The following is a 22285-nucleotide window of genomic DNA, read 5'->3' on the forward strand; positions in this document are numbered from 1 at the left end:
GCCGAGAAGAAACGCTCCCCCATTATTTTTCTATTTTTCTTCTTTAACTTCATTTTTCTTTGAACAGGGGGACAAACGAAGTATTGCAGTTTATTTTTTTTCACTGCTCCCGCTCTTTTCATTCATTTCGTTTTCATGAACACCCTTACAGAAAATTATTTAGATAGCGTATAGACTGTCTATAGACTTCCGTCACAACTTCTTTAAACTTTATATCGGCAAAATATACACACTATTGTACATAGGCAATTGGAGATAACAATTAGGACTCGCTTGAAAGGCATGACGCGATAGCGTAATGGTTTAATTCCCATATATGCAGAAGGTCAGTCTCTACTTTATATTCATAATTCCCTGGGAGTCCTCATACCTCTCCTGGTGTAGTGCAGCAGTGGTTAAGCGATGCGCTCCCAACGGTGGGACTTGTGCGGTCCATTTTGCTCTCCCCGAGCGACCAATCATTAGTTTAACTGCCACCATCTGCCACGGTAGGCTGTTCGCTCACCATCCGGTGGGTAGGTTGTGATGAAGCAGCAAAGTCACGTGACCTAGGGGGCCCATCTGCCTCCTAGATTGCTCTCTGGGGAGCACCTGCTAGAGCCATGCGCGTATGTTTTCCCTCGAAACGCCGACGGCCCCGACAACGGCGATGCTAACACCGGATTTTCTCTGTGACAGAGCCTTTAACGTTATCGCGTTAATAGAAATCCTGGCGACAGTCTACAGGCAATCTATAGATTTATGGCCATACACCTTCAGCAGACGTTTGTTTGTAGACTATGAATAGACAAAAATAAATTCCTATAGGAAGGGAAAAGGGTCTAAAAAAGTCTATAGAAGGCCTAGAGACAGTTTGTATACGGGCAGTCTCTTTCCCTTGTTTCTCAAAGGGCGACCCGCCTTAAATTAGCCCTAGATTGCCAAATCATCTTTATGATGAGGCATTAGTTCTTTCAGCCGCTTCAGGGCGCATTTTACCCAGTGTGTAATTATTTTTTATAACTCCATTTTCATGAATTTTTGTTGTCCAGGCCCTAAACAGAAAAAAAAAGGTCTCGATAGTCAGGAAGGCTGGGAAAAGCATGTGAGTGGGTTTCAACGCCGCGCTTCGCGAAGAGTGACCGAAAGTAACGAATGTGAGTCCCTCTTAAGTAGCTCCTAGAAGGATTCTACTTTCTTAGTGTTTGTTGAGGTTGCAGATTCGGCATAACTAATGAAAACCGTCACTCTTAAGAGAATAATACTAAATAATTAATGAAAACCGTTGCTCTTAAGAGAAGAATCTTAAACCTGTCCCGCCTTTCCGAACGCTGAACGTCGAGTAAGAGGAATATTAACAAATGCACGTGCATCGCAATAATTCCCGTGCGCTGTAAAGACATAATCAAGCTCATAGGTAAATAGGCATGCATGCAAGCTGCAGCGTGTCGCATCATTCATGCGGGAATATTTACGCAGGGAATTCGCCGGAAGCTGGAAAATCTAAGAAGTGTCAAGTGTTGTCTTCATAAATCCTATGCGTTATAAGTTCATGGTTATGATTTGTTATGGCGCAAGGGCATCTGTGGCCAAAAAGCGCATGACACAAGGTATTTTTCTTCTCCTGATGGGGTGAAAGACACATTTCCCAAGCACTTCATCCTAAATAAGCCGAGCACCAAACCAGGGGAAAGCTTGAACTCACTGTATCACCGGTGGGTACCCGGTGGCACTGGTGATCGAACCCCGCACCTCCTGCACGCGAGACCGGTGCTCAAACCACTAGGTCACCGCTGCGGTTTATGCTTTATAAGTATGGGCGGATGAGGTCGGGGGGGTCTGATACTAGAACGCAATTGGCGGCGCGCGCACTCTCGATGAGGCGCCCACCTGACAATACGAGTGTGGAGGTAAACAAGAATCTCGAAGCAAGAATTAACTCTTCATCCCTGGTGTACGGAGCTACGAGCAGTGTCTGTGGATTGGAAACACTATGTCCTTAAGAACGGCTGGCGCAAAGCGCTCTGGTTGTCGCACCTAAAATACACCGGCCTTGCGAGACTAATTTTACGGTCTGCTGTACTAGAACAGCGACCCTGAACCGGTGTTCACAAAATACTCACATGATATCTCTCGTTTCAGTCATCTCTTGTGAGCTTTCAACTTTTATTAAAGTAGTACAGATGGACCTGTCTTTGTGTTGTTGCTGACAATTGTTCTCGCGTCATGCGGCCTTCGCAGAAAGTTGCGTACAGCACGTAACAGTGCTTGCGTAGCAAGCGCGCAGTATTAGCCTTGACTGTTTCAGTCCTGTTCCAATGTGTCAGTGGTTCCGTTGACTGTTTTCATCGTTAATGTTTCACCCCCTCTCCTCTCATCTTCGTCATTTTTTTCGTATCCACGTTGTTGTCATAATATTTTATATCTGTGATTTGTGGTGCAACTGGTACTCTAGATATAACAGTTACACGTCACAAGTTGCCGCGCTTCTACATCAGACACAAAAAGCACCCCAGAGTCTATCCTGAGTATGAGAAACTACTTTCACGAGTTGTCATCAAGCCCCAGGTCGGAACTGACATTTGACTCATATTATTTTCCGCTTACGCTTCAACTAAGTCTCCTGACGTATAATCGATAACTGAATTTCATATAAATGTTCTCCGTGCTCCTGCACAGTACGGTGGAGCCTTCAGAAAACATAATTGAACGCTGTGCAGCTTGCAATGCTTCCAGTTTCTCTGAAAGATCCTTCTGTGCCTCCTACGGCCTACGCTTCGAGTTTCGACAGCGTATACTCAAAGAGCACTCGACGGCTCACTAGGGCTCTCGAGCACAACAAAGCATAAAAACTGCTTTCCATACGGCATTTCCCGTTTGCAAAGTGGTCTCCTCTCCTGGGACTGTTTTACACACACAAACACACACAAAAAAAGAAACAAAAGTTGCACCAAGTTCCGACAAAGCCGCCGCCGTCTGGGGTGCTTGAAAGCAAGCAAAAGCAACCGTGCAGCTCAGTGGGGTACTGTGGCTGCCCACGATCGAAACTGGAGTCTCGCAAAAAAAAATTAGAATATAGACACTGAAACTCGGAACATTGTTTTGAAACCTCGCGGAATTCTGAAGAAAGCTTCGCAGACGAAACTTTGAAATCAATCGCGTTGTTGTATAAAAAGAACGGCGGGCGCCGACCCACCCCCTTGAGTTGCTTGCGCAATGCCAGAATCCACTTATGCTCCGGTATTCGCCTTGTGAAACGGGTCCTCTGTGTGCACGCGCCGCGAATCAGCAGGCAAACGGAGCAGAACGTGAGGGTATTCTGATCCACTCCCTCCCCTGACTCGTCGCTTTGAGCGAAGCCCGTTTGTCTGCTTGTTTGCTTCTTCGGCCGTCTCTTTGATCTTCGCGTCCTTGCTGCCATCTCTCGTACGCTTTACAAAGTTTTTTTGTCTTTTACTGCCCGACATTTTCAAGCCATAATATCATAGTTTACTCTGCAGCTCACAGTCGGAAGACTTAGCGCGGTATAACTTTTGTTTTATTTTCTTTCTCTGCCTTTATTTTTTCTTTCACTTTTATACCTTCCTTTCTTGCTTCCTTCCTTCCTTGTAATGCTCGTTATTTCTTCTTTCCTTTGTTTCATTCCTTCTTTCTTCCCCGGCCTCCATGGACTCCCCTTTTCTTTCCTTCTCTCTCTCATTATCTTCTGACTTTGCGTGCCCTTGCGCATCTACTGGGCCTTTTGAAGGAGCCCTGACATGCCTGTCGGCAAAGAAGCTCCGCTTCTTCTTTGTTCCGTAGGGAAGTTTCGTGTCTTTCAGCATTGCGAGCATGCCGGACGTTGCGGCAGCAAGTCTGCAAGCCTGGTGTGACGCGTGCAGTGGTGCTGATGACTTGCCCAGTCGCACAACATCGCCGTCAACATCTTCTCTTTTGTTTTTGTTTTTTACAGCAAAATTTGTTAGAACTTTGGTTTAGCCGCATAGCACTGCATTATGCCCTGAAATCCACAGCGTCAGCCGTAAGACCTCCAACTGATAATGGACTTAATTTATCTTGACAAAATAATGTTTAGGTTACTTCAGTACAGATCAATGCCACCCACTTGCCACCCGTGGCAGGCGGAAAACTGGAGAGAGGAAAATCCCCCTCTCCGCGTTTAAGAAAGAGAAAGAAGAGGACATGTGCGGAAAGGAAGACAGAGGGTAATAGACGATGGGTGGCATTGCGGCTTAGGAGGTTACGCCGAGAGCTGCAGAATGCCCAACCTGAGGGTGGTTCCACGGAAGACCAAAGCTCTAACATCGGTCGCCGATTCGTGAGCCAAGGCGGTAAGCCTTGCCCCCCAAATTTTCCACGTTGTACGCAACCAAGAGCTGTTTATTTGGGCGTCCAGCGTCCGTGCCTGGCCTGCAAATATTGTGGCCGGAATGATCAGCTACAGCGCAGGATCCTAGGCGAGGGAAGTCTTGAAAAGCTAGAATGCGGGCATTAACGGTTTCTTCCACTGTGCACTCTTCAAGCGTCTTGCATGCAGGCTCTACCTCGGCTTCCTCCATCCGTGAGAATGAATGAATGAATTAATGAATGAAATAACAGCACGCGCATGACAGACGGAACAGATCGGAGATACAGGTAAGAGCTTTACGCTGTCTCCGTTCCGTGCTGTCAAATACGCGTGCGCTTTTGGTGCACAACTAAGACGTGCCAACTTGCTCAAATTTCTGTTTTACGGAATGCGGTTGCCCATTCCCAACAATTCTAGACAAACTCATTTTTGAGCAGGAAACCGTTCATGAGCGCAGTTTTGTCATATAATGTAAGATTTCACTGTGGGAATCAAAATATCCGGAAATCACCCGACGGCAGTCGTGTGTTTTTTTTTTTTCTATTAACATTTTTGCTATCTTCAAAAGCGTTTCCCATTGGTTTTCTATGGTTGTCGTAACTGTCGCATGCGATCGCTGGAAACACTTTAAAAGAAAGATTTTCCTGCGTGCCAGAAGAACGCACCATTACCTTCAATATTTAAATAACAGTCTCTTACAGTTTTTCAGTTTTCAAAATTTTTCGTCCGAGAACATTAGACATGGTTTGACTTTGCCTCAGGTAGGCCTTTTTCTCCCAACTTTCTCTGAAAACGTATAAGGGGCCATACATCTCTGCAGCAGTTGAAGTAAGCCTGTGTGCTGTTTTCAAGTGATTGAGTGGGATAACAATTCTCTTTAAACTATTGTTTCGGAAGTAAATAGTTTCACACTGCTGGAAATCATTACTGCGGTTCATAAACAAAAAAAATCTGAAGCTGGAAAGCGTGTAAAAATCGCCTTGAAGCATCGCCAGCAAGGAAATACCTTCCGCATTGCGCAAATCAAGTTCATGGTACCAAGTTAGGCTTGAAATTTGCCGATAAGAAATGAACCCCAAATTATGTACTGTTTTGCAATAAAGGCTGGTGTCCGTTGATTTTCGCAGTGCGCGGTGCTGTGAACACCAAGAAGGGTGAATAATGAGCAGGCGTTCACATTTCTTTTCCCAGGGACACAGTAGTGGAGAGCTCCTGATTAGTTTAGATCACCTGTGGTCCTTTAACGTGCACTGACATCGCATGTCCCACGAGCGTAACTAACTACGGCTACAAATTGGGTAGTTACGAAGAATGAAGGGCAAGAAAAAAAAAACATGCAACCCCATTTTATAATGGGCGCTTTTGTAAGACCTCCTCATTGGCGTTCGTCCTCGTGATCGTCTACAGCTAGTCACACATCTTAACTAGCGCATATACGCAGACACGGAGAGAGAGGGAGCAATACGCACGCTAGACGTGCAATTGAAACTTTACTGACCGCAGGAAGTATCTATAGATTCATTTCTCTTTTTTTTCATTCTCTTTTTTCTCTTATACCGCGGATGCCATCTATCAGCTGCTATCGCGTCCTATGAAGAGAATACAATGAAAGAAAACAATAATAAAAGAATACATGGTGGTGACAGTGAAAAAATTATACCAGATAAAAGTACAGACTGGAAAGTCAGCGGCATATAGCATGAAAGATGCCTAGAGACACCTAAGAGATAAATGAATGATTTAAATGCTGGATATCTAAAGACCATAAATGATAGGTTGCCATCGGAGCTGATAGGTGGCACCAGCGGTACAAGAGAAAAAAAAACAGAAGAAAAGAAAGAAGAAAAGGACTATAAATACTTCCTTCGGTCGGTGAAGTTTCAGTTGCAAGTCTAGCGTGCGTCCTGTTCCCTTTCTCTGTCCGAGTCTGTGTATATGCGCTAGCTAGCATGTGTGATTAAGACAGCCAACTAGCGCAGTTGAGAGCCTTATAGCCGTCTACAGCTGGCAGGCGCAGCCAGCCTGCGTTTCCTTCAGCTCTCTCCTACTTCGCCGCAGTGCTCCGATGATGGCACCGTAGCTTTCATGCTCCGAGTCCATTTTCTCCCCCCATCGCCGTACAGCGCACCAGGTTGGGGGAGGGGGGTCTTCGCAAGCTGTCTCCATGTGACCCGCTCGATTCATTCCCCGTCTCTCTGCCTTGTACAGCTGCAGTTGGACATCGTTCGCTCATTTCACTTTTACTCGCTTTGTTCTCCCTTTGTGTGCCTTGAGTAAACGACTCCTCCCCGTTTTTGTCTTTCCTTCTTCCTTTAACCCGCCGCCACGGAGGCGCAACCGTCTTTCTCCCATTCGTTCCTTTTTCCTAATTTGATTCAGGTATTATCGACTCGAACCAAGGCGGAGAGCGGGTCTTCTAGCTTGCTCAATTTTTCAAGCTTTCTTCATCGGCCCCCACCCCCTCCCCCCGCGGCTTTTTCTGTCTCTTCTGTTCCCGCTGCTTTCTCTCTATCCCAGTGTGGGTGAAGGTGTTTGTTTCTTCTTCTTTTTAGCTAATGTGAAAAAACGATTCCCTCCTCCCTCGCATCGATTATTGGAAGTGAGCAGGTGCAGCCGTCCTTTCTGCCGCTCTTCGCTCCATTTGCTTGTTTTTTTCTTCCCTTTCTTCTTTCATTCCTTTTTCTTGCTTTCTCTCTCTCCGCTGGGTCGTCGGCTCATTTTCATTCCGTCGATTCGCGCTCACACCGGTGCGTCACGTCGCCCAGCTACCGTGTGTCGCCCACTCCGCAGTGTTCGCAACCCGTCGGTTAACGTCGGCTGACGTCAATGGCGCCGGCGTTTGGTTGGAACGCGCAGCTTTAGGGAATTATACGCTGGGGAATTATTCATGGAAAGGAGACGCCGCGCATGCGTCCCTTCCTGCGAGTTAGGCAGCAGGTGGGGTGCATGACCTTTCGATAGACTTGCCACGTGCCACGCGATGTTTGTGCGGAGGTGTTTGTGTCTCCGCTGATGCCGCTCGCGGAAAACAGAAGCAGGCGCAGCACTAGCTGCCGTCGTTGACAGAGTTATTTAAAGCATTCATTTACAAAACGCATGATCAAAAAGAAAACGCGGTTTCTAGCCTGTTTTGGGGGGCTAGTAGATTGACTGCACACATGATGAGAGTACCACGTTCCTTTCCTACCGTCGCCGGGCTAGGAAGAAATAGTGCTACCGCAACATAATTTTGCCAAAACAGGAAACAAGAGTAATTACAGAAATTTTCGATAGAGCAGCGGAGTTCCAAAACTTCGGGGCTTCCCCTAGGGCCCGCATATAATCGCACGGGGCTACATTAAAGAGTCGTGCCAGTGACTGTTCCCCGTTTTTTTTTTTTTTTTTAGTGTTCGCTCACGATAGCTTCGAAGTTAACTGCGCCAGCTGCGAAAAAGTTCAATTTATAACCTATAATAACAACGCCACCAAGACGGATACACAAGGGACCACGGATGCTACTGCAGGGCTGGGAACGTAAGTGAGGGAAGCCATGAATCTTCCATATCCGGTGGCGGCTAAAGGAGGAATGCGGGGCTTGCGAAAATTTTTCAAGTGGCTCTACTTGCCGTTAGAAGGCAAGTGCAAGTAGTCGGAAGCGCCCTCTGTTGTCTAAGCTATCCACTACAAGTGCGGCCTGCAGCTGTTCTTCGTCCAGCACGTACATGTCTCTAACAGAGCTGAGTAGTTCATTCAAATGCCAAAAGTGGCGTGACAGTCAGTAAGCCTTTAAGTTCTGTACCTATCATGGAGTCGCATGGCAGTGCGTGGGTTCCCACTGTTCAAAGCAGTGCGTCATTTCTGCTCCTCTTCTCCAACCGTGCCCCATTTTTCAAGCTTGCCTACCCAGCTGAAATCGAACCAACTAGCTCAGAACATACCAATCTGTTCTCGGAGCGTTTTCAATATGGTAAGATCAATGAGCTTTAGTCGTAACAACGGTGGCATTTAAGACAAAAATAAAGAATTCCTGACCACTCAAAAGTTGGAAGTAACAGGTAGTATAAAGTGCCTACTATTAGACAATAGCAGTATTTAATTCCAAGTTTAGATAATGAAAGAGAGGCGGGAGTAAATTTTAATGAGAGCGAAGGTGGAGAGGTCGGCCGATGGTAACATTGAAAAGCTCGAAAGAGTTAAGAATTTGGCCATTCGCTTTGTTTTTAATAAATATGGGAGATATTTCAATGTAATGAAAGCTAAAAAACTTTGGGATAGGACACACTTCAAAAACGTAGGAAAGTTTTTTGTTGACAATTATTTCATAATATATTTCATTCAAGAACTGGAATAGAGAGCACGAAATGTATAGTCAACCCTGATTATGTGTCTTTACGGATAGATCATTCACTTAAAGTTAAAGAATACAGATGCCTGACTGACATTTTTAAAATGTCATTTTTCCCCAGAAAAATTTCGAAATGAAACAACCTGCCCGAGGAAGTAGTGTCCATACCTTCAAATGAATCATTTTCTTCCATGCTGTGACATTTTTTTCTTTATTTTTATGTATAATAATTTTGTGTTCTTTCTATCCCAATGTTATATTTTTGGAACCACCTGCACGCGGTTGTGCACTTTTTCTTTTTCAACCCCCCCCCCCCCCTGTAATACCAGACAATGGCGCTTTTTGTATGATGATAAATAAATAAATAAAAGTAAGGGAAAGGAAATGGGGGAAAGTGCGAATGAAGGATGACGACGTTATAATACAATGAATTGTACGCGGTGACACAGGCAATGGGAATGTCTACGTAAACACTCTGGCTAGCACTCGTGTCAAGCAGATTCAACTGGCAACGCTCGAAATCGAAATATCTCTCTCTCTCTCTCTCTCACACACACACACACACACACACACACACACACACACACACACACACACACACACACACACACACACACACACACACACACACACACACACACACACACACACACACACACACACACACACACACACACACACACACACACACACACACACACACACACACACACACACACACACACACACACACACACACACACATTCCCCGGCACACAAGCGCATGCACATGCGTGGTCTGCAGTGCAAATCGTGTAGGCCATGCACATCACTGACGATGTGTCAAATACCGGTTTTTAGGCTTGTCTCGCGTAGAAACTTGAGAACGACATTCGTCTCGCACAACCCATCAGTGGGTTTAACCTAGCGCCTGAGCGAGTTTCCTCGGAGAGAGGGAGAGAGTCAAGTCGGCTTACGGTAGCTTCTAGTTATCGTCTCGCATCAGCGTTTGTGACGGCACTCGCAAATAATGTAATGTGTTGTCTCTGTAATGCTGCACTCGGAGAAATTCTGGCTAGCTTCAACTCCGATCTTGTGGAGGCTGCGTTCGACGTACGCGACTCCAAACCTTAGCCGATGGTATACATTCGTGTGGCGCCGCACAGCCTTAAATCAAAGGAGAAATCGTAAACATGCACCGAGCCTAGAGATGCGATCCTGATGATGGTCCACGTCGGTCTGCATGGCGGCTTGCATTGAGTGCACCAGAGGGATTGCAGGGCCACTTCCCGAGAACGCTATCGTAAATAGAATGCATCGGCGCAAGAAAATGGGACAAGAACACGCAAAGAATTGTACCGGCGCCAACTACCAACTGATTTGAGTAAAGCAGAAATTTGGGCAAGTTGGTACGTATCCATACGTACCCAGTTTCCACGTCCCGTCTTTGTTGCGCTGTTTCAAAATGGATACCAACTGATTTTATTATCTCGAAAGAACCGCTCATAACCACAAGAGAGGCACAAAAGTATACAAAACACAGAAGGCGCGGGAAAGGAGAAGCAAATAAAAAACTGGCATAGAACCGCGTTCCTTGCCTGTTCTTGCCTTCGATTTGTTGCGCCGTTGTGTTCCATTTACAATGTCTATTCACCAACTAGCGCAAACTAAAGTCTTGCTGCGAGCATGCTACTTTGATGAAATCCCCATGAGCATGAACCAGCTTAGCTTCCGAGTCAGCGCATTCATTACCCACTATGCCGTAATAGCTGGGTATCCATTCACTCCTTACTGTGTGGCCGCGTTTAAATGCCTCAGCGAACAACAGCACAATATGTCCGAATAGCTACGCGCGTTCTTGGCTTCGCGTACGTTTTTATGAGCTATAAGTACCGGCCTCGAGTCGCGGAATATAGCCCATTGCTTTACGATCTGCTATCCTATATAGCGGGCGGCCTACCATATACCTCCCAATCGGGTTGCCAATGAAAGCCGTATTATACATGAGGCGCATGATAGCGCTACCTTAGCTTGGACAAAAATTATTGTGGGACTATAAAAAGAACGAAAAATGAAGTGTCCCGGACAATAGTTACAGACCCATATCTGTGCTTAGTGTAATAAATTCGCTTTTCGAAAAAGTAATAGCGCTAAGTTTAATAAATTTCTGTTTGATAATAACGTAATTTGTGCAGAGCAGCATGGCTTTGTTTCAGCTAAATCAACAACTACTACTCTTGTAACACTTTCGCAGCAGATCAACACTGCTCTTCAAAAAATGCAGCTGGCAATAGTAGTTTTCCACGACATAAAAAAGGCGTTTGAATGCGTCTGTCACAGGGAGTTGCTAGCAAAATTAAAAGCACGTGGCCTTAATAATTCTCTGCAGTTTCTCGCTAGTTACCTCTCCGGAAGAAAAAAAAAGGTAGTTGTGAAGAACACACATTGCGCATTCCTACCCACCACTTGCGGGGTTCCGCAAGGGTCTGTATTGGGCCCGGCTTTGTTTTCTATTTTCGGGAATGACCTCGCGCAAGCCGTTCGATTTTCAAAGGTTCAAATGTACGCGGATGACAGTGCTCTTTTGTTCTCAGCTGAATTGCTCTCTGTCCTGCAAAGCAGGATAACATCTGAACTTTCTAATATTTACTCACGCCTTTCTGCACATAAATTAGCAATAAATGTAGATAAGGATAAATATGTAGTATTCCATTCTAAGAGAAGAAACATTGACAATGGTACGATTCACATATCATTTAACAACCGTAGGGTTCAGCAGGTGTCTTCTTACAAATACCTCAGCGTCATTTTTCACCAATACCTGCATTGACAAGAACACATCGAAAATGTGTGCAAAAAGATAGCTTTCAGCTGCTACGCACTTATTCAGGCAAAGCAGTATTTTCCGTACAACGTACCCCGTTCCTTGTACTTTTCGCTGTTTTACTGTCACATGAGCTACTGCTGCGAATCGTGGGGCCAAACATGCAAAACCTATTTAGTTCCCATACATAGACTACAGAAGAGAGCATTGCAGGTAATCGGCCATGCGTCTTCAATCAATAGCTGCAGTTGTCTATAAAAGTAGCATCGCATATTATCACTTGAATCCATGCTTAATTACAAACTATGTGCATTGGTAAAAAATATTATTGATACTGATACTCATCTACCACTAAGTTTTTTTCATATTTCCGTACCGTAACGCAAGACATGCAAGTTTATTGAACTGTTAAACGACGCTATCGAGCAGATCCTTGCCAAGCACCCGAATTGCCTCCTATTTCTAGCTGGTGACTTTAACTTTCCTGCGATTAACTGGACGACGCTAACTGTTGAGTCCGTAAGTAACCGACAAGAGAACATTAACTTCCTTCATTTACTTCAATATCACCAGCTCACCCAAATTGTTCACGAGCCCACTCGCGGTAACCATATCCTGGACCTTATCCTAACAACCCATCCTGAACTCTCAGACATCCACGTCTTAGAAGAAATAAGTGACCATAAAGTTGTGCATTGTTCTCTTCTAATTCCACGGACCGACAAAACAAAAACCAAGAAGCTTATCTACAACTACGCACGTGCGGATGTTGAAAAAATGAACCTGTTGCTGGAAACTTTCACAAGCAGTTTTCAGGCCAATTTTCATAACCGCACGACTAATGAAAATTGGAAGTTGTTTCGTGAGAAACTCAGAGAAATTGAAGATTCATGCGTGCCAAAACGAATGATAAGCACACGTACTAACGATCCTTGGTTCACCGCAGATGTCAATAGGGCACTAAATAGGAAGAAAAGAGCATTTAGAAAAGCGGTTCGATCAAAGGAAGCTACAGACTGGGAAAGCTACAAAAACATTTCCAAAATAGCTGAGAAACAAATTTCTGAAGCCAAAGACAAATACTTTAATTTTACACTTCCTAGTTTGATCAGAACTGACCCCAAGAAATTTTGGAACACTATTAACGCTAAAAGCGCTAGTACGGTTCCTGTTCTTTTGGATGTAAACGGCAGCCCCCTACCTATAGAACAATGTGCAGAGCAATTCAATAGCCACTTTTCACAAGTTTTTACGGACGAATTGCCCATTTACAATCCTCTCCTGCTTCCTGAGGCCCATATCCAGATTCCCTTTTCACCCATTCACATATCTGCGCTTGGCATGGCTCGTGCAATTGAACGCCTACCTCACCACACTAGCCCAGGACCCGATGGTATCAACGCGAAACTGTTAAAGATAACCTGCCAGCACACAGCTTTCCTGCTATCTCTCATTTTCCAGCAGTCACTCGATACGACATGTGTGCCAGAAGACTGGAGGTCCGCTTATGTAATCCCGGTATTTAAATCTGGAGACAGGTCCGTTCCTAATAATTACAGGCCGATTTCACTAACCTCGATATGTTGCAAGGTACTCGAACACATAATATACACTAACATTATGACTCATCTTAACCAGAACAACTTGCTTCATAACAACCAGCATGGCTTCCGCAAACATTTATCGTGTCAGACACAGTTATTTGAGTTAATAACGGACCTTCATCAAGCAATCGACTCTTCCCTCTACATTGACTCCATCTTCATTGACTTCTCTAAAGCCTTTGATCGCGTGCCTCATAACCGCCTGATGATAAAAATACGAAACCTGCAGCTGGACCAACATACCACGCAGTGGATTAACGCATTTCTAACAAATCGCTTTCAGTCAGTTAAGTTAGGGAGCTTCTCATCAAGACGTACAGGTGTTGATACAGGAGTTCCCCAGGGTACGGTGCTGGGTCCACTGCTTTTCTTAATATATATTAATGACATCACGTCGAACATAACATCCACAATACGATTATTTGCAGACGACTGTGTGATTTACCGAGCAATATCGAGCCCTTGCGACATCGTTGCTCTCCAGACTGATCTTGACGAGCTAACTCATTGGTGCGACAGGTGGCAAATGGTAATTAACGCAGATAAAACTAAACATATTAAGTTTACTTCCACTGCTAGCCCGAGTCCTAATGCCTACACAGTTAATAATACTATCATTGAAACTGCAGCGTCGGTAAAATACCTCGGTGTAAATTTTAACTCTAATTTATCCTGGAACACTCATATTGAACTGATCACTGCCAAAGCCTTAAAAAAACTTGGTCTTCTTAAACGCCGACTACACCTAAGGACACAACCAGGACACAAAACTGAATGCATTCAACATGCTAATCAGGCCTGCGATCGAATACGCGTCAGTGATCTGGAACCCTCATCATACCTATCTTATTAACATGTTGGAATCCATACAAAATAAGGCTGCTCGATTCATCCTTTCCCGTTACTCCAGATACCAAAGTGTAACAGCACTGAAAACATCGCTCCATCTCCCGCCTCTGGTCATGCGCAGAAAATTCAGCCGCTTATCTTTTTTCCACACTCTTTACCACAGCAACACACCATTTGCAAGTTCACATCTTCTCCCGGCACCGCACATATCGGCTCGTGTAGACCATATCAAGAAGACTAAACCCATTTTCGCTCGGACAGAACGATACAAGTACTCACCTTTGGTCCTGGCTATTGAAGAGTGGAATTCGCTTCCGTCTAGCATTGCGAATATCACTGGAACATCGTCATTCCAAAAAGCTCTTTGGTCATACTTAGAAAATTCCAATGTAGAATGATGTGCGTTTCTAGTTTTGTGCGTTTTGTTTGCTTCAGTGTGTGCGTGTCGGCCCAAACGTTCCTCGAAATGTTAGATGCCATCCTTTTTAACTTCTGAAGGTGTAATTTTTGTTATTTTGATTTGTGGGATTTGTTACATGTGCATTTTTCCAAGCATCTGTTCATAGCCACTTTTTCCTATTATCTTGTACCCTACTTCTTAACTTGTTTATTTCTGTGTTCAGTCGTTTATGTTTTGTGTTGTATATTTAAGTTTTCCTTGATGAATCCCCCCCTATGTAATGCCCGCATTGGGCCTTTAGGGTATTGAAATAAAAAAATAAAAAAAAATAGAAATTTCAATTTGCCTGCCTGTCGCAATATATACGGGGTACGCTTAGTTCAATTTTTCGGCGCAAAAGTCTGCAATACAGTGCCTATTAATGTAAAATTGCAAATAACTTTAAGGTGTGCTGCAAGTTTTTCTTTATCAACAACCAGGAAGGGCCCTGACCTCCGCTTTTTTTTAATGGTTTGTTGACCTTTATGAACTATTCTTTCCTGTTCCTTATCGCTCTATGGTTTATTTTTTAAGTGTTACTTCAAGTCTGCATTTTGTTCCAAGCCATTCTCTGATACAGTTCGTGTTTCTTTTATTTTTTTACTATTTTTACTCATTACGGCTGTCTGATGTATTTTATTTTATTTTTGTACTGGACCGTTTCACTAGCCTCTCGGCTATCAGTCCAAGCATTTTTTATGCCTTGCACTTTCAAAATAAAGAATGATTTGACTTTGACTTGAATATACATCACAGAGTGAACTGCTTCGTGAAGTTTACTAATCAGCGATGAGCGTCGCTGCTGTCGAGGTTGTTTGTTTTGGCGTGGCCGCCGAACCCAGTCATGTGTTCAAGGTGATTCAAGCTGCTAATTTGCTTACGCGCTAACACGCACAAAAAATTTATGTAATACTTTTAGCCCACGCCAATGGCCTCTTCAATGCTTGTAATGCAGTTGTCTATAGCCATATTTTCCTTTGGACTGCATCTTCGACGCCTACCCAGTCCACTTGCATCTCGTTTTCCTCTGTCTTTTGCTTTCGGTAAGGGCTGATGTGAGGATTATTATGATGACCATAGTGAATAATTATTTTTTACCCTAAGGACCTATTTGGGCATTAAATCAGGGGGGGGGGGGATATAAACCGCAATGAACTTGTATGGGAAGAGAAATTTACGCACGGGACAAAATGGTAGCATAATTACAAGCTTGCGGTGCTTTGCGAAGGAAACGGAACTTAAAAAATGTTACAAAGATATAACTTATTAAAAGTAAGCTTTATTACAAAGTATGAAGCAACATTGCAAAACCCTAACAATTTGCACTTGCAGAAGAAAAATGTAGGGCCTTCACCGACCAGAAGATGTATATAATTATACAGCAGGATACATCATATCATTAATGATAAAAAGCACAAATCTAATACGGTAACTGAAAATTAATATTGTGGTGCTTTATCATCATCATCATCACCACCATCAGGCCGCCGCGGTGGCTGAGTGGTTATGGCGCTCGGCTGCTGACCCGAAAGACGCGGGTTCGATCCCGGCCGCGGTGGTCGAATTTCGATGGAGGCGAAATTCTAGAGGCCCGTGTACTATGCGATGTCAGTGCAACCTAAGAACCCCAGGTGGTCGATATTTCTGGAGCCCTTCACTACGGCGTCTCTCATAACCTGAGTCGCTTTGGGACGTTAAACCTATATGAACCGAACCATCGTCACCATCAGCCTGACTGCGCTCACTGTAGGACAAAAGCCTCTTGAATTTTCCTCCAGTTTACCCGATCCTGTGCTAGCTATGGCCAAATTATTCCGGCAAACTACCTAGCCTTATACGCTCATATCTAACTCTTTGCTGCTCCCTGCTACGCGTGCATTATCTTAGAATCGACCCTGTTACCATTAGATACCATCTGTTATCTTGTCTGAAACACCGCATCAGTCAGCTGTGTTGCAGAAGTGAAAGAAATGTTGAATTTGTTGTGTGATGAGGTAAACGGGTGAGGGGGTATTTATGGACAGTAGCAGGAAGTCGGGAACGTGGTCTCGGGAAGTTGGGACTGAGTGCACTAGTCCCGGAGGTGAAAGCTAGGAACGTATCCTGGGTACCTCGCGCAGGGCGTGCACAGAACCCGCAGCTAGTCAACGCGCTCCACTGTTTGTGGCACAATAATAAGAATAGAAAAAATAGAACATGCCTATGTGCAAGGCTTCAATAGGTTGGGCTAGACTCTCTGCATCGTTAGCACTTTTTAGAGGTGAACGAGAAGGGCAATACGGGCTGTGGTAAATTCACCTTGATGTGGAGACAGTTTCTTGTAGTTTATTGAGAGCAGCAGACGCTGCCCGCAAACTTCCATGTTATGTGTTTGAATACAGGGTCTTTCCTCGCAGAATACCGTATGTGGCCGATTTACTCAGCTTTCTGGGTAGCATGATTCGGATCGGCCATAATTACGCACATATGCCCAGCTTCCTTGGGCAAAAAAAAACTAATATTCAAAAACTATAAGGTACTGGTGCAGAAATATTGAAGGTAATGGTACAATCTTCCGATGCGATGCAAAATCTTTCTTCTAGAATGTTTCCATCACTCGCATCAAGCAGTTAAAACTGCCATAGAAAACCATTGGGAAACGCTATTGAGGATAGCAAAAATGTTAATAGCAAAATAAAAATGCAAGCGTGACGACGGGAGATCTGCGGATATACTGATTGTTAGGGTGAAATCTTACAATGATTGAAAAATTAGCGTTTCTTAAACTTTTTTCTTTCAATATTTCTTTTGCCCACAATTGTTCGCTATGAATTAGGACATATGAGCTTCCCTCTTTCAATCCAGACAGGGCACTTGAAAATATTTAATTACTGACAAACAAGTGCTTAGCGCTGCATCGTTTTATCTCTCATTAAGTTATGCGAAAAAGGGCGCCGCATCATTCAAAACCAGCGTTTTGACCCTCGCTGTTTCTTTTTCTTCTCTGACTCAGCTCTTGAAAAACTACTGCAGTTGATTCGGCGCTCTCGGTACTTAAGCTGTAAAGGGGGCTTAGTCGATTTCGATAACGGAGATTTCCTTGCATTCTGATCGCACAGATTTTCTTCCTAGCACTCTGTAGACAAAGAGGGGTCGTAAATGCCAGGCCTTCATTTCTGGTGCCTTCATTCACGATTCTTCAACACCTTCGTTTATACTTTGTGGACACCTATATTCATGTGTGAGCCTTTACGCGATTATAACACCCAACATGCAACACGAAATGCATGAGTGCTAAGCATAAGCTAGAATGGTAGTTCACATTCATACTCCACGTAGTCTTATATCTATAGCTCTTTTCGTCGTTCTTTTATTTTCTTTCCGGTTCATTTCGTTCGATTTGTTTAAATCTGAAAAGCCTAGACTCAGAATCAGGCAAAAAAAAACTTCTCTTTGTTCTAAAACTTTCGCAAGAGATCTCCTAAAGCTGTCTTGAATTGTCCGAGTTCAGGAACCCTACACTTTGGGAGCCCAAACTCATGCATAAAACCGGCTCTTGAGCTTCCCGTAGAGCGAGAGAGCGAGCGGCACATTCCTCCGCACAGCGGCACGACAATTTCTGCGACACGTCGGCAGCCCGCTCAGTCGTGCCGCATACTTCCGCCGTGCGCCGCTACGAGCGACAGCGTTCCTACGTGCCTGCAGGGTAACTGGCGCAAGAGGCGCTGAGCGAGAGCGAAATGGTAGGGACGTGGAGACACGACGTGGGAGTGGATTGGAGAGGGTGACGTTGTAGTATGGGGGGGAGAGCTGAAGCTCGCGGATGATTTATGAACGCCCCCTGCGTGCTGCCCACGATGGCGAGCGCGGAGACACTGTGTAGAACAGAGGAGTGAGCAGGTGGGGGGGGGGGGGGGGATGCACGAAAGAAACCGCGAAATAGCCTGTCGCCCGTGCTCTCGGCGGGCATAGCGATACACGGCATGAACGCCGCGCCAACGTAGCTGGACGTGTAGAGATCTTGTCGACGTGTATTTGTAAACTCGGCTTCCCGTCGAGATGTAGAGATTTGCTGGGGCGACAAAGCGCGACAAAGTACGGGAATATCCCACCCGCCAGGCTTGCACTCGGAAGGCACAATCACCGTGCGCACAGGCGCAAAAATGTCATTTGCGCAGGTAACAGAACAAACGGGCTCTGCCGTACCTTTCGAGCATTCGCGCGTTCGATAACTCTTTTTTTATGCTGATTCACTGTAAACGACCCTGTCTATTCTCTCCTGCAATGCCTCAAGTTCGCGAGTTTTCTGAAAAGAAAGTAGCTGCCATTGGCACTACGCATCGTTTTAATTCAACAGCAATGGACATAGCGAGAAATTTAGATCAAAAAAGTTTTCAGGATTAACGTTGGCGTGTAATGCGCGCAACAGCGACAGCCGTGGGTATTACCACGCTATGTATCTCCTGAAGGGATCGTGAAATAAGCGACGGGTCAATGGGTAGAGCGAAGGCAAATCTCTGGACAGCCAACGCAGGCCGCCAACAGCGCACGTGCTACGTCTGCTGACTTCAATATTTCTTCGGGGCGTCCTTTGTGCAAACATATCAAACAGCGAGTATGCTTGTGCAATTTATTTCGCATTACGCACTGCGTGGCAGTGATCAGTGCCCTCATTTCGCTGAAGCACAGAGCAACGGCTGCTTAAGACACGTTGTTATGAGTCTAACGCCTTTCGTTGCACTCGTTAGGCTTACGTGTTCGTGCGTGTTTCTGCGTCTCTTAATGGCACTACGAGTAACGTTCGAGGATATTGTTTCTTGCGTCGCGCTCCTCACAAGAACTCATAATGGTCCGAGGTCTGTCCGTGGTATATCGGGAAAAGAACACTCTTTGATGTTGCGGAGAGCGCAAGGTTGAAGGCATAGGCAGGAGGCAAGAGAGAACCGTGACATCATTTCTTCAGGCAACACCGCCACAGAATCCTGTTGGAGTGTCACAAACATATTTCTTCGTGAAATCCTTTTGTACGGACATGACGGACTCGTTATGACATACATATGAAGGAAGACAATAGTCACTGAAAGTAAAGCAGCCTTAGAAGAATGTTTTTCTTTTTTTATTAATCGTGTTAGTGAGCGGTAAGTTAGTTGTGTAGTCTTTTTTTTTACGTGAAGGGTAACTTATTAGAATGCGTAGAATACACAATCACATCCCGCCAGTGGAGCGCGAACCCACGGCCTCCGTACGTCGCGTTCTGTGCTCTACTAACTGAGCTATGGCGGCGGCTGTCCAACCTCCTGCTTTTGAGTGTATTCGTGTTGCGTATAACTTAGCCTTCGGAGTGTTCACAAGCCTGTCCTTTTTGGTGCGTTAACACTAGAGTTTCCACTCAGCTCGTTAGCCTTTGTCGTTGAGGTCCACCTATGTGCCCACTGGGTTGTGGACAACCTGCCCTGGGTAGCCGACCTGCCACCCAGGTCATGTGACTTTGTGGCGTCCTCACAGCCTGCCCACCGTGGCAGGTGGCAGCGAAATTAACGATTAATTGGTCGCGAGAGGTTGCTCAGGAAGAGAAACCTGGGCCTCTCAGGAGTCCCAGCGGTACCAGCACCTGCCATCACCGGGAAGTGGCGCATCGCTTAACCGTTGTACCACAGCGCCAGAAGTGGCGTAAGGATTTCCAGGGGTCTATGAATTTAAAGTCGAGAGTGACGAATTCCGCGTGTATATTAATTCATTGACGCCATCGCGCCATGCCTTTAAGGCGGCGCTAAAGTGTCCCAAGTTAAACTAAGCAAAACAACTCGTGCTAACGCACCTATGTCGCATATGGCCTAACCAAGCTAAAGCACCTATAATTTTTGTTCTCCTTTCTAAGTAATATCTTGCAACTAAACAATGATTTCGTAACTAATCCGCCATTGATGGACACGACAATATAAAAAGAAAACAGAAAACGCATTCCCCTATGCTTTCCTTGGCTTCGGCACTTTGGCTTCCTGTAAAATCCGGTCGTACCACTGGCGTGACGATTTGGCTTCGCCACGGCAAGAAGTTCCTTGCGGAGAAGACAGCTTTAGGTTTTACCTTCCGGTGAGGCAAGTCTGACGCGTCTGGACGCAATCTACTCTGTTGCGGTAGGGAAACCAGCTCTCCCTGTCGTGATACTGTACGAGTAGGTATGCGTTCCCCCTCCCCCCGTATCAGTTCTTTTTTTTTCTTTTTTTCACTATTTTTCTACGATTAGAATCGTTCGCGTTTCATTTCTACTTGCGCAGCCCGCTCCCTCCTTTTCCCTTGGGAACGCCTCGCCACTCTCAGTTCGCAAAAATTCGCGCTTCCTTTTCGCGCTGTTACTCATGTTCAGTGCACGTATTTTCCGCTCTGATACGAGCAGTTTGCCTTCAATCCCCGTAAGGAGTCGTTATTTATGACTAGCGTATTGTCACCCCCACGCGCTGTTCGTTTTCATCACTTTTTTCTTTTTCGGTTTTTTTTTATTATAATGCAGTCATACCATTTCAGTTCCATATTTGCGGCTCCCTTTCCGCCCTTTTTTTTCATTTCGCGTCCTCACAGCCATTTGTAATCGTTCAAACGCCACCTCGAAGCGCACTCTTTGCCGACGACGACGTCCGGCGACTGTGCGACCTGTTTTGAAAAACGGACACTTGACAAATTGGTCGGAAAAGCACTCCCGCGTAGAAGTCTCTCTTCCTCGTTTGATTTTGCACTTCTCTCTTGCTCTTTTTTTTTTCTTTTTTTCGCCCTAGTGCGTTGTGTTTTCCGCCATCTTCCGTTCCTCCTGTCCGTGTTCGAGTGCACAGGGTGCTTTTTCGTCGTTGCCAGGTTGGAAAGAGGATTAAAATAAATAGACTCCGCCTCACGGTTCGTGTGCTCAACTAATGGTGCGCCTTTGAAGAGATATATGTTGTCCTACGGTGCATTGGGCCCCCAGATAGATGCTCTTCAATATATGGGGACTTCTCAGGTGCTCAGCTCCTACGTCCCTTAAATTTTGATGGCAGAGGCTCCTTATTACTTTTTTTTTTCTGTGCCACGTTTTTGTATTCGGTTCTTCATTCGATGAAGTTCGACCGATCTGACTGCTTTTTTTTCTTTTTATGGGTTTTTTCTGTCCATCTCCAAAAAGAATGGTGTGTGAGGTCTGTAGGTAGTGGATGGTACCGTCTGCATTGGCATGTCGGCTTAGTGCGTCGACCGTTCTTTTAAAGTGCAAAGGGAATTCGATAGACGATATATTTTTTTCATGTAGTCATCTCCTATTTCAATCAAACCAATTCCGGAGGCACACTATTTAATGAATGCTTCAAAAAGCACTGAAAGATTTTGAGAACCGGCATTGTACACATGCACGGAGGCACGCACGCACGCACGCACGAACACACACACACGCGCACACGCACACGCACGCACGCACGCGCACGCACGCACGCACGCACGCACGCGCACACACACACACACACACACACACACACACACACACACACACACACACACACACACACACACACACACACACACACACACACACACACACACACACACACACACACACACACACACACACACACACACACACACACACACACACACACACACACACACACACACACACACAAAACAAGTATTGAAAACGCAGTAATCCCAAAGACAGCTAGTAAATTATTTCATCTGTAAACGTTGTGTCCACTTCGTTATCTGATCAATAACAAGATATTTTAAAGCCCGTGGAGTTATCGCCTAAAATAGAAAAGTGTGGAAAACATGAAGCCAAAAATTTTTATTGCAAGCCTGAGGGTACGAATTAAACTACAAAGTATTCTGCTTTAATTAGTCCAGGTGCTTGCTGAATGTTAAAAGAATTGTCTATATCTGAAACTGAAAATGCAAACAGGTTATGGCTCACAGGTAATAAACAAGTTTAAACTCGAACAAC

The 22285-nt window shown here is 45.1% G+C and overlaps 1 protein-coding gene across 1 annotated transcript in view; it reads left to right on the top strand.

The window, feature by feature from the left end:
• LOC144111166 (pikachurin-like) overlaps positions 1 to 22285 on the top strand; it is a 180369-nt gene that overhangs the window by 87853 nt on the left and 70231 nt on the right. The gene's annotated exons all lie outside the window — the stretch shown is intronic.

Source organism: Amblyomma americanum, chromosome 11 (genome assembly GCF_052857255.1).
Source record: "Amblyomma americanum isolate KBUSLIRL-KWMA chromosome 11, ASM5285725v1, whole genome shotgun sequence".
In the NCBI taxonomy this organism is placed as follows: domain Eukaryota; kingdom Metazoa; phylum Arthropoda; class Arachnida; order Ixodida; family Ixodidae; genus Amblyomma; species Amblyomma americanum.